We start from the raw sequence: 12,047 nt of genomic DNA, 5'->3' as shown, positions 1-12,047 counted from the left end.
GAAAAAGAAATAGAAGGCATCCAAATTGGTAAGGAGGAAGTAAAATTGTCATTACATGCAGATGACATAATACTATATATAGAGAACCCCAAAGACTCCATCAAAAAACTGTTAGAACTGATAAATGAATTTAGTAAAGTAGCAGGATACAAAGTTAATATTCAGAAATCGGTTGCATTTGTATATATCAATAATTAAATATCAGAAAGAGAAATTTAAAAAACAAATCCCATTTACAATTGCTCCAAAGACTATAAAATACCTGGGAATAAATTTAACCAAAGAAGTAAAAGATCTGTACTCAGAAAATTATAAGACACTGAAGAAAGAAATGAAAGAAGATACAAATAGATGGAAACACATACTGTGCTCATGGATAGGAAGAATTAATATCGTTAAAATGTCCATATTGCCTAAGGCAATATACAGATTCAACACAATTCCTGACAAACTATCAAGGACATTTTTTTACAGAAATAAACATATAATCCTAAAATTTATATGGAACCATAAAAGACCCCGGATAGCCTCAGCAACCTTGAGAAATAAGAACAAAGTGGGAGGTATCATGATACCTGACATCAAATTATACTACAAGGCAATAGTAATCAAAACAGCATGGTACTGGCATTAAAACAGACACATAGATCAACAGAACAGAATAGAGAGCCCAGAAATAAATCCATGTCTATATGGTCATTTACTCTACGGAATTTATGTTGGGGTAAAGACAGTCTTTTCATAAATGGTGCTGGGAAACCTGGACAGACACACGCAAAAAAATGAAGCTGGACCACCACCTTCTTACACCATATACAACAATAAATTCAACATGGATTAAAGACTTAAATGTAAGATCTGAAACTATAAAACTTCTAGAAGAAAATATAGGAAGAAAGTTTACAGACATTACCTGGAGTAATATTTTTACTGATATATCCCCTCAGGCAAGGGAAGTAAGAAAAAAAATAAACATATGGGATTATGTCAAACTAAAAAGTTTTTCACAGCAAAGGAAACCATCAATAAAACAAAAAGGGATCTTGGGCCGGCCCGGTGGCTCAGGTGGTTGGAGCACCATGTTCCTAATGCCCTGGGCTACCATGTGCTGCCAGGAGTGGCTGGTGGCCAGTGTGAGTGGCTGGCAGCCAGCGTGAGGGGTCATGGGCTGCTGTGTGCTGCCGTGGGCTACCATGTGCTGCCATGAGTGGCTGGTGGCCAGTGTGAGTGGCCGGCAGCCAGTGTGAGTGGCTGGCAGCCAGCGAGAGCTGCCATGAGCTGCTGTGAGCAGCCGACTGACAATCGGCGGCCAACTGCCTCAGCTGGGTGGAGCGCAACGCTCAGGATACCAGCATGTGGCAGGGAGCTGTGTCCTACACAACTAGACTGAGAAACAATGGTTTGAACTAGAGTGGGAGGGGGGAGACGGAAGAAGGGGGGAAAAGTTAAAAAAAAAAATCAAAACAAAAAAACAGAGAGATCCTACTGAATGGGAGAAGATAGTTATCAATGATATATCTGATAAGGGGTTAATATCCAAAATTTATAAAAAATCTCATTCAACTCAACACAAAAAAAACCAACAACCCAATTAAAAAATGGGCAAAGGACATGAAGAGACATTTTTCTAAAGAGGACATACAGGTGGCAAACACACATGAAAAAATGCGCAACCTCACTAATCATTATAGAAATGCAAATAAAAACCACAATGAAATACCAACTCACCCCAGTCAAAATCGCTATCATCAATAAATCAACAAACAATGGGTGCTGGCGCGGATGTGGAGAAAAGGGATCCCTCGTGCACTGCTGGTGGGATTGCAGATTGGTGCATCCATTATGAAAATTAGTATGGAGGTATCTCAAAAAACTAGAAATGGAACTACCATATGACCCAACAATTCCACTTCTAGGTATCTATCCAGAGAAATCCAAAACTTTAATTCAAAAAAATTTATGCACCCCTATGTTTATTGCAGAACTATTCACTATAGCCAAGGCATGGAAACATCTGAAATGTCCATTGGTAGATGACTAGATTAAGAAACTGTGGTACATTTACACAATGGAGTATTAGGCAGCCATAAAGAAGAATGAAATCTTACCATTTGCAATGACATGGATGGACCTAGAGAACATTACGCTAAGTGAAATAAGTCAGACAGAGAAAGACAAATACCATATGATCTCACTTACATGTGGAATCTAAAGAATAGAATAAATGAACGAACTAATCAGAAACAGTCTCAGAGATATAGAGGAAAAACTGAGAGTTGCTAGATGGGGGCGGGGTGGGGATGAGGGAGAAGGTGAGGGGATTAGAAAGCACACTCAGTAACCACAAGATGGCCATGGGGATACAAAAGTCAATTTGGGGAATATAATCAATAATGTAAAGATTTTGTAGGCTTTCCGATGGACACTTGTCTTATTAGGGAGACCACGTCAGGGATGGTGTAGATGCCTGATCACTGCAGTGTACACCTGAAGCTGAAGCTGAACAATAGTGAATGTTAACTATAATTATATATATATAAATATATATACATATATATATATGGTCAGAAGAAGTGGAGTACAGCATAAGGAATAGACAGTGGAAATGTAACGGCCCTATGTGATGTCAGAGGGGTAGTAGATTGGGGGTTATCACTTTGTGAGGGATATAAATGATAAATGTCTAACTATTACATTGTTTGGTATACCTGAAACTACTAAAAAAAATAAAAATAAATAAATAATTGAAATGAAGACTACATTAGAGGGAATCAACAGTAGATTAGATTAAACAGATGATCGAATCAGCGATTTAGAAAATAATGTAGAGGAATGGCGGCAGCAGGGCGCACTATCTGAGTTCTCCTCCAGATCTTGTTGCAAACGGGAACTATAACCCATCGAGGAAATTTTCGCTCACCACACAATATTGTGGAGAGATTCGTGGATTGCTTGAAGCTAAGAAATTCTTGGGGATAAGCTAACTGGACGGAGCAAGGAGAGGAGGAGGAGAAGCGGCGTGGGAGCGCCCGGCCGGCAGCGGCGGGAGAGCCCAGCCCCCAGCGGAGCCTCAGCTGGCGGGGGCGAAAACCGAAAACCACGGAGCCGGGCAGGCGCGGGATCCCAGGCGGAGTGGAGAGCGCAGAGACCGGGGGTAGGCCCTTTCCCTGCTCCCACGGCTGATTTCTCCCGCCGGGAAGGCGGCGCGCCCTGCGGCGGACGGGGGGCGCAGTCTCCATACCTGGGCCCCTCCCCCCGCCCTGCCCTCCCAATCCTACCCCGCCCTTCCAGAGACTGGGACTGGAAACCGCGGTGCAGCCCCGCTGTGCCGGGCGCGCAGAGCGCAGAGACCGGGAGGCGGGCGCTTTCCCTGCGTCCCGCGGCTGATTTCTCCCGCCGCGCGCCCTGCGGCGGACGGGGGGCGCAGTCTCCATACCTGGGCCCCTCCCCCCCGCCCTGCCCTCCCAATCCTACCCCGCCCTTCCAGAGACTGGGACTGGAAACCGCGGTGCAGCCCCGCTGTGCCGGGCGCGCAGAGCGCAGAGACCGGGAGGCGGGCGCTTTCCCTGCGTCCCGCGGCTGATTTCTCCCGCCGGGAAGGCGGCGCGCCCTGCGGCGGACGGGGGGCGCAGTCTCCATACCTGGGCCCCTCCCCCCGCCCTGCCCTCCCAATCCTACCCCGCCCTTCCAGAGGCTGGGACTGGAAACCGCGGTGCAGCCCCGCTGTGCCGGGCGCGCAGAGCGCAGAGACCGGGAGGCGGGCGCTTTCCCTGCGTCCCGCGGCTGATTTCTCCCGCCGGGAAGGCGGCGCGCCCTGCGGCGGACGGGGGGCGCAGTCTCCATACCTGGGCCCCTCCCCCCCGCCCTGCCCTCCCAATCTTACCCCGCCCTTCCAGAGACTTAAACCGGCCCCTGAACTGAGAAGTGGTATCTAACGCTCACGCTTTGGGAAGCCTGACGGGCAGCCCTGACCCAGGCAGACTGGGCAGTGTGCGTGATTTTGGCTGCGCTAGGAGAGAAGAGACGCCTCCACCCCCAACCACCACCTTTTCTGGCCTGCGGGAAGAGGGCGACGCACGGCTGGGCTGGGAGAGTGAAGACCCCTCCATCTCCAGCCCCCACCCTTCCTGGCTTGCCTAGGGTGGGGTGGGTGCAGCGGCCGAGACACACCCGGAGATCAGCAGTGAGGCAGGCGCAGCTCTGGGCTTTCAGCAGATCAGAAATCTTCTGCCCGCACTCACACACACACACTGAAGAGGTGCCTTAAGACTCAAGAGTTTTGGTCACATATCTGGTGGTGCCACTCTCAGTGTGCATTTGTGCAGGCAAGGGCAGAAACTGCACTGATATTGTAAAAACTATCATCCAGACCCCTCAGGCCCACGCTTTTAAGTCTGCAGTCCCAAAGTCTCTCTGGGCACCAGGTGACCGGCTCTGCCTGCGCAATAAGCAGGGGGCTCCTTGGTACAGCAGAGAACAACCTGGACATTGCTTGGTGGGCTTAGGCCGAGACTGTCGCTGCTTTTTGTATTGCTTTGTTTTGTCTTGTTTTGCTTTGTCTTTATATCTTTGATATCTTTGCCTCTGTCGAGTGGGGTTATCAGGTGGTTTTTGCATGTGAACGTATTTGATATTTTTCTTTGTTGTTGTTGTTGTTGTTGTGCTTGGTGATTTGCTTTGTTCTGAAACTGCCCTGCCAGGGCCCAGCTTGTGAGGCACGGTCAGCAGATCAGAAATCTCCCGCCCGCACCCATACACACACACTGAAGGAGTGCCCTAGGACTCACGAGCTCTGGACAAAGGACTGGTGGTGCTCCTCTCGGTGTGCATACGTGCGGACAAGGGCAGAAGCTGCACTGACTTTGTGGAGACTATCATCCAGACCCCTCAGGCCCACGCTTTTAAGTCTGCAGTCCCAAAGTCTCTCTGAGCACCAGGTGACCGGCTCTGCCTGCGCAATAAGCAGGGGGCTCTTTGGTACAGCAGAGGACAACCTGGTCATTGCTTGATGGGCTCAGGCCGAGACGGTCGCTGCTTTTTGTTTTGCTTTGTTTTGCTTTGCTTGGTTTTGTTTTGCTTTATCTTGTATCTTTGATATCTTTGCCTGTGTTGAGCGGGGGTTATCGGCTGTTTTTTTTTTTTTTTTCTTTTCTTCTTCTTTGCTGTTGTCGTTGCTGCTGTGCTTGGTGATTTGCCTTGTTCTGGGACTTCCCTGCCGGGGCCCAGCTTGGGTGGCACGGGACTCGGCATATCTGGGGGCCAACTCCAGACCAAATCGGAGTGCAGCCGGGGTTGACCTACAGGTCACATACCTAGAGGGGGTTCTCGGCAGGCTCTGGAGCCCATAGAGGCCAAATCACATTGGGGTGGTCAACCCTCACGCAGCAGAGTGCCCTGCGGGGGGCAGAGCCAAGTCTCACGGCAGGTCAGCCCAGGAGTTGACCCCACCTGCTCATTAGCGGGAAGCAATTAAAGATCTTCTTGAACGGGACAGTGTACACAACACAAGACTCACCTTTGGAGCACACGCAGAGGAGGACGACGTGGTGCGAGTCAAATATAAAGGACACATACTACACAAGATAACCTAGCAAGAACTAAGAACTCTAGGGGATCTACCTAATATATCAAAATAAACACAGTCAGCCAGAATGGGGAAACAAAGATACACGTCCCAAATAAAAGAACAGAAGAAGCTTCCACAACTGGAACCAAATGAAGCAGACGTAACCAACCTCTCAGAGACTGAGTTCAGAACACTGGTGATAAGAATGTTTAAGGAGCTTAGAGAAGACATAAAGAAGGATGTAGAAATCATAACAAACGAGCTTAGAGAAAACATAAAGAAGGATGTAGAAATCATAACGAAAAACCAGTTGGAACTAAAGAACACAATTACCGAAATTAAGAACTCACTTGAAGGAATTACCAGCAGGCTAGATGAAGCAGAGGATCGAATCAGCGACTTAGAAGACAAGGTAGCAGAGATCACCCAAACGGAACAACAAAAAGAAAAAAGAATAAAAAACAATGAAGATGGCCTAAGAGACCTCTGGGATAACATCAAGCGCAACAACATGCGCATCATAGGAATACCAGAAGGTGAAGAGAGCAAGCAAGGGATTGAGAACATATTTGAAGTAATAATGTCTGAAAACTTCCCCAACCTGATGAAGGAAACCAACATACAAGTCCAGGAAGTGCAGAGAGTTCCAACCAGGATTAACCCAAACAGGTCCACACCAAGACACATTATAGTTAAAATGGCAAAGCTTAAAGACAAAGAGAGAATCCTAAAAGCAGCAAGAGAAAGACGGAGGGTTACATACAAGGGAACTCCCATAAGACTATCAAATGATTTTTCTACAGAAACATTGAAGGCCAGGAGGGAGTGGCAGGAGATACTTAAAGTGATGGAAAACAAAGGCCTACAACCTAGATTGCTTTATCCAGCAAGGCTATCATTTAAAGTTGATGGAGAGATAAAGAGCTTTCCAGAAAAAAATAAGCTAAAGGAATTTATTACCACCAAGCCAGCATTGCAAGAAATACTAAAAGGTCTTCTGTAAATAGGAGAAAGATCAAAACAACCTAACTACAAATTTAAAAATGGCAATATCTATGTACCTATCAATAATCACTTTAAATGTAAATGGATTAAATGCTCCAATCAAAAGACATAGGGTGGCTGACTGGATAAGACAGCAAGACCCTTGTATATGCTGTATACAAGAGACTCACCTCAGAACAAAAGACACACACAGGCTGAAAGTGAAGGGTTGGAGTAAGATATTTCATGCAAATGGAAACGAGAAAAAAGCTGGAGTTGCAATACTCATTTCTGACAAAATAGACTTTAAAATGAAGAACATACTAAAAGATAAAGATGGGCACTATATAATAATAAAGGGATCGATCCGACAAGAGGACATAACCCTAGTAAACATCTATGCACCCAACATAGGAGCACCTAAATATATAAAACAGGTACTGACTGACATAAAGGCAGAGATCAACAGTAACACTATTATAGTCGGGGACTTCAACACACCTCTGACCACAAGGGACAGGTCTTCCAGACAGAAAATCAATATGGAAACAACAGCCTTAAATGATACATTGGACCACTTGGATTTAATCGATATTTTCAGAACATTTCACCCCAATGCTGCAAAATACACCTTCTTCTCAAGCGCACATGGAACATTTTCCAAGATAGATCATATGTTAGGCCACAAAACAAGTCTTGATAAATTTAAGAAAATTGAAATCATACCAATTGTCTTCTCTGATCACAATGCTATGAAATTAGAAATGAACTACAGGAAAAAAACGGGAAGACACACCAATTCATGGAGGCTGAATAACTTATTACTAAATAATGAATGGGTCAAGCAGGAGATCAAGGAAGAAATCAAAAGATATTTCGAGATAAATGAAAATGAAAACACGACGACCCAAAATCTTTGGGATGCCGCGAAAGCAGTCCTAAGAGGGAAATTCATAGCTTTGCAGGCCTACCTAAAGAAACAAGAAACATCACTAATCAACAGTTTATCTTCACATTTAAGGGATCTGGAAAAAGAACAGCAAAATAAGCCCAAAGGGAACACAAGGAAGGAGATAATAAAGATCAGAGCAGAATTAAATGAAATAGAAACCAGAAAAACAATACAAAAGATCAATGAATCCAAGAGTTGGTTCTTAGAGAAGATAAACAAAATCGACAAACCATTAGCCAGACTCATTAAAAAAAGAGAGAGAGGACCCAAATTAATAAAATCAGAAACGAAAGAGGAGAAGTGACAACGGACACTGCAGAAATACAAAGAGTTTTAAGAAGTTACTATGAGCAACTATATGCCAACAAATTTGACAATTTGGAAGAAATGGACAATTTTCTAGAGGCGTACAACCTTCCAAGGCTAACTCAAGAAGAAACAGAAAACCTGAATAGACTGATTACCACCACGGAAATTGAATCAGTAATCAACAGTCTCCCAACAAACAAAAGCCCTGGACCAGATGGCTTTACAGGTGAATTTTACAAAGCGTTCAAAAAAGAATTATCACCAATTCTCCTCAAGCTCTTCCAAAAAATCCAGAAGGAGGGAAGACTCCCAAACACTTTTTACGAAGCCACTATCACCCTGATCCCAAAATTAGACAAAGACACCACAAAAAAAGAAAACTACAGGCCGATATCTTTAATGAACATAGATGCAAAAATCCTCAACAAAATATTAGCAAACAGAATTCAGCAATACATTAAAAAGATCATTCACCACGATCAAGTGGGATTCATTCCTGGTATGCAGGGGTGGTTCAACATCCGCAAATCTATTAATGTGATACACCACATTAACAAAATGAAAAATAAAAATCACATGATCATATCAATAGATGCAGAAAAAGCATTTGATAAAATTCAACAGCCATTTATGATAAAAACCCTTAAGAAAGTGGGAATAGAGGGATCTTATCTCAACATAATAAAGGCCATATATGACAAACCCACAGCTAACATCATACTCAATGGGGAAAAGCTAAAACCATTCCCCCTAAGATCAGGAACAAGGCAAGGATGCCCATTATCTCCGCTTCTATTCAACATAGTTCTGGAAGTTCTTGCCACAGCAATCAGACAAGAAAAAGAAATAAAAGGCATCCAGATTGGTAAGGAGGAAGTAAAGTTATCATTGTATGCAGATGATATGATACTATATATAGAGAACCCTAAAGACTCCACCAAGAAGCTATTAGAGCTGATAGATGAATTTAGTAAAGTGGCAGGATACAAAATTAATATTCAGAAATCAGTTGCATTTGTATATACCAATAATAAAACATCAGAAGGAGAAATTAAAAAAACAATCCCATTTACAATCGCTCCAAAGACTATAAAATACCTGGGAATAAATTTAACCAAAGAAGTAAAAGATCTATACTCAGAAAATTATAAGACACTGATGAAAGGAATGAAGGAAGATATAAATAGATGGAAACACATATCATGTTCATGGATAGGAAGAATTAATATAATTAAAATGTCCATACTGCCTAAGGCAATATACATATTCAATGCAATTCCTATCAAACTGCCAACGTCGTTTTTCACAGAAATAGAACATATAATCCTAAAATTTATATGGGACCATAAAAGACCCCGAATAGCAAAGGCAATCTTGAGAAATAAGAACAAAGTGGGAGGTATAACAATACCTGACTTCAAATTATACTACAAGGCTACAGTAATCAAAACAGCATGGTACTGGCATAAAAACAGACACATAGATCAATGGAACAGAATAGAGAGTCCAGAAATAAATCCACGCCTATATGGCCATTTAATCTACGACAATGGAAGCAAGAATGTACGATGGAGTAATGACGGTCTATTCAATAAATGGTGCTGGGAAACCTGGACAGACACATGCAAAAAAATGAAGTTGGACCACCTCCTTACACCATATACAAAAATAAATTCAAAATGGCTTAAAGACTTAAATGTAAGGTCTGAAACCATAAAATACCTAGAAGAAAATATAGGAAGAAACTTCTCAGACATTACCCGGAGTAAGATTTTTACTGATATACACCCTCGCGCGAGGGAACTAAGAGAAAGAATAAACATGTGGGATTATATCAAACTAAAAAGTTTTTTCACAGCAAAGGAAACCATCAATAAAACAAGAAGGGATCCTACTGAATGGGAAAAGATATTTGCCAGTGATATATCTGATAAGGGATTAATATCACAAATCTATGGAAAACTTACTCAACCCAACTCCAAAAAAACAAACGATCCAATTAAAAAATGGGCAGAGGACTTGAAGAGACATTTTTCTGAAAAGGACATTCAGATGGCAAACAGACATATGAAGAAATGCTCAACCTCACTAACCATCAGAGAAATGCAAATAAAAACCACAATGAGATACCACCTCACCCCAGTCAGAATGGCTATCATCAATAAATCAACAAACAACAAGTGCTGGCGCGGATGTGGAGAAAAGGGAACGCTTGTGCACTGTTGGTGGGATTGCAGACTGGTGCAGCCGCTATGGAAAACAGTATGGAGGTATCTCAAAATTCTGAAAATGGAACTACCTTATGATCCAGTAATTCCACTCCTAGGTATCTATCCGGAGAAATCCAGAACTTCAATTCAAAAATCTCTATGCACTCCTATGTTTATTGCAGCACTATACACAATAGCTAAGACATGGAAACAACCAAAATGCCCATCGGTAGATGATTGGATTAAGAAACTGTGGTACATTTATACAATGGAGTATTATGCAGCCATAAGGAAGAAAGAAATCTTACCATTTGCAACAACATGGATGGATCTAGAGAACATTATGTTAAGTGAAATAAGTCAGACAGAGAAAGATAAGTTCCATATGATCTCACTTATTTGCGGATTCTAAAGAAAAGAATAAGTGAATGAACTAATCAGAAACTGGGAGACAATGAGGAAAAACTGAGGGTTGCTAGATGGGCGGGGGGAGTGGGGGGTGGGGGGGAGGGTGAGGGGATTGGAGGGCAGTCGGTGACCACAGGATGGCCACGGGGTTTGAAAATTAATCTGGGGAACGTAATTTGGTGGTTACCAGAGCGTAAGGGGGTTGGGGGGTGGGGGATGAGGGTGAGGGGGATCAAATGTACGGTGATGGAAGGGGAGCTGTCTCTGGGTGGTGAACACACAGTGTGATTTATGGATGATGTGATTCAGAATTGCACAACTGAAATCTATGTAATTCTACTAACAATTGTCACCCCAATAAATTAAAAAAAAAAAAAAAAAAAAAAAAAAAAAAAAAAAAAAAAAAAAAAAAAAAAGAAAAAGATAGCAAACGACTTTCTCCCTTTTCAAGGAAAGTATAATTAACATTTGGAAACTAGCTTGGGGAACTTGAGCTGAGAGCATCAGAAGTTCACCAGAGAGTCATCTAGCATTTCTCAATTCTAGTAATAAAAGAAAACACCAAAGAATAAAAAAAAAAAAAAAAAAAAAAAAAAAAAAAAAAAAAAGAAAATAATGTAGCAGAAAACACCCAATCAGAATAGCAAAAGAACAACAACAACAAAAGAATCCAAAAAACTGATGATACTTTAAAGGGCCTCTGGGACAATATCAAGCATACCAAAATTCCCATATAGGGCCACCAGAAGGAGAAGAGAAAAAGCAACGATTTAAAACCTTATTTGAAGAAATAATGATAGAAAACTTCCCTAACCTGATGAAGGAAGTAGACATACAAGCCTAGGAAGCGCAGAGTCCCAAAGATGAACCAAAAGGGGCCAACACCAAGACACATCATAATTAAAATGCTAAAGGTTAAGGACAAACAGAGAATATTAAAAGCAGCAATAGAAAAGCAGTTAGTTATGTGCAAGGGAGCTCCCATAAGACTGTCAGCTGATTTCTCAACAGAAACTTTGCAGGCCAGAAGGGATAGGCCTTCATGAAAGATATTGATTCATGAAAATCATCAAGAGATATTCATTCATGAAAAGTAAGAACTACAACCAAGATTATCATTTAAAATTAAAGGACAGATACCTTCCAGACAAGAAAAAACTAACAGAGTTCATCACTACCAAACCGGTATTACAAGAAATGTTAAAGGGATTCCTTTAAGAAGAGGGAAAAAAAGATACAAAAAGAAAAAGTAATAAAACGGCAATAACTACATATCCAGCAACAATTACTTTCAATGTATTAAATGCTCTAATCAAAAGACCATAGGGTGGGGAAATGGATAAGAAAACAAAACCCTCACATATGCTGTCTACAAGAGACTCAGTTCAAATCAAAAGACACACAGAGACTGAAAGTAAAAGGATGGAAAAAGATATTTCATGAAAATGGAAATGAAAAGAAAGCTGGGGTAGCAATACTTACAACGAGACAAAATAGACTTTAAAACAAAGGCCATAACAATAGACGAAGAAGGACACAGTTGTTCTACTTCTGGGTATTTATCCAAGGAAACCCAAAACAGTGGTTCAGGAGGACATGTGCATCCATATGTTCATTG

The sequence above is a fragment of the Rhinolophus ferrumequinum genome, chromosome 17, assembly GCF_004115265.2.
Source record: "Rhinolophus ferrumequinum isolate MPI-CBG mRhiFer1 chromosome 17, mRhiFer1_v1.p, whole genome shotgun sequence".
Taxonomy (NCBI): Eukaryota; Metazoa; Chordata; class Mammalia; order Chiroptera; family Rhinolophidae; genus Rhinolophus; species Rhinolophus ferrumequinum.
The sequence above is the reverse complement of the archived record's forward strand: the minus strand, read 5'-3'. Positions refer to the sequence as shown.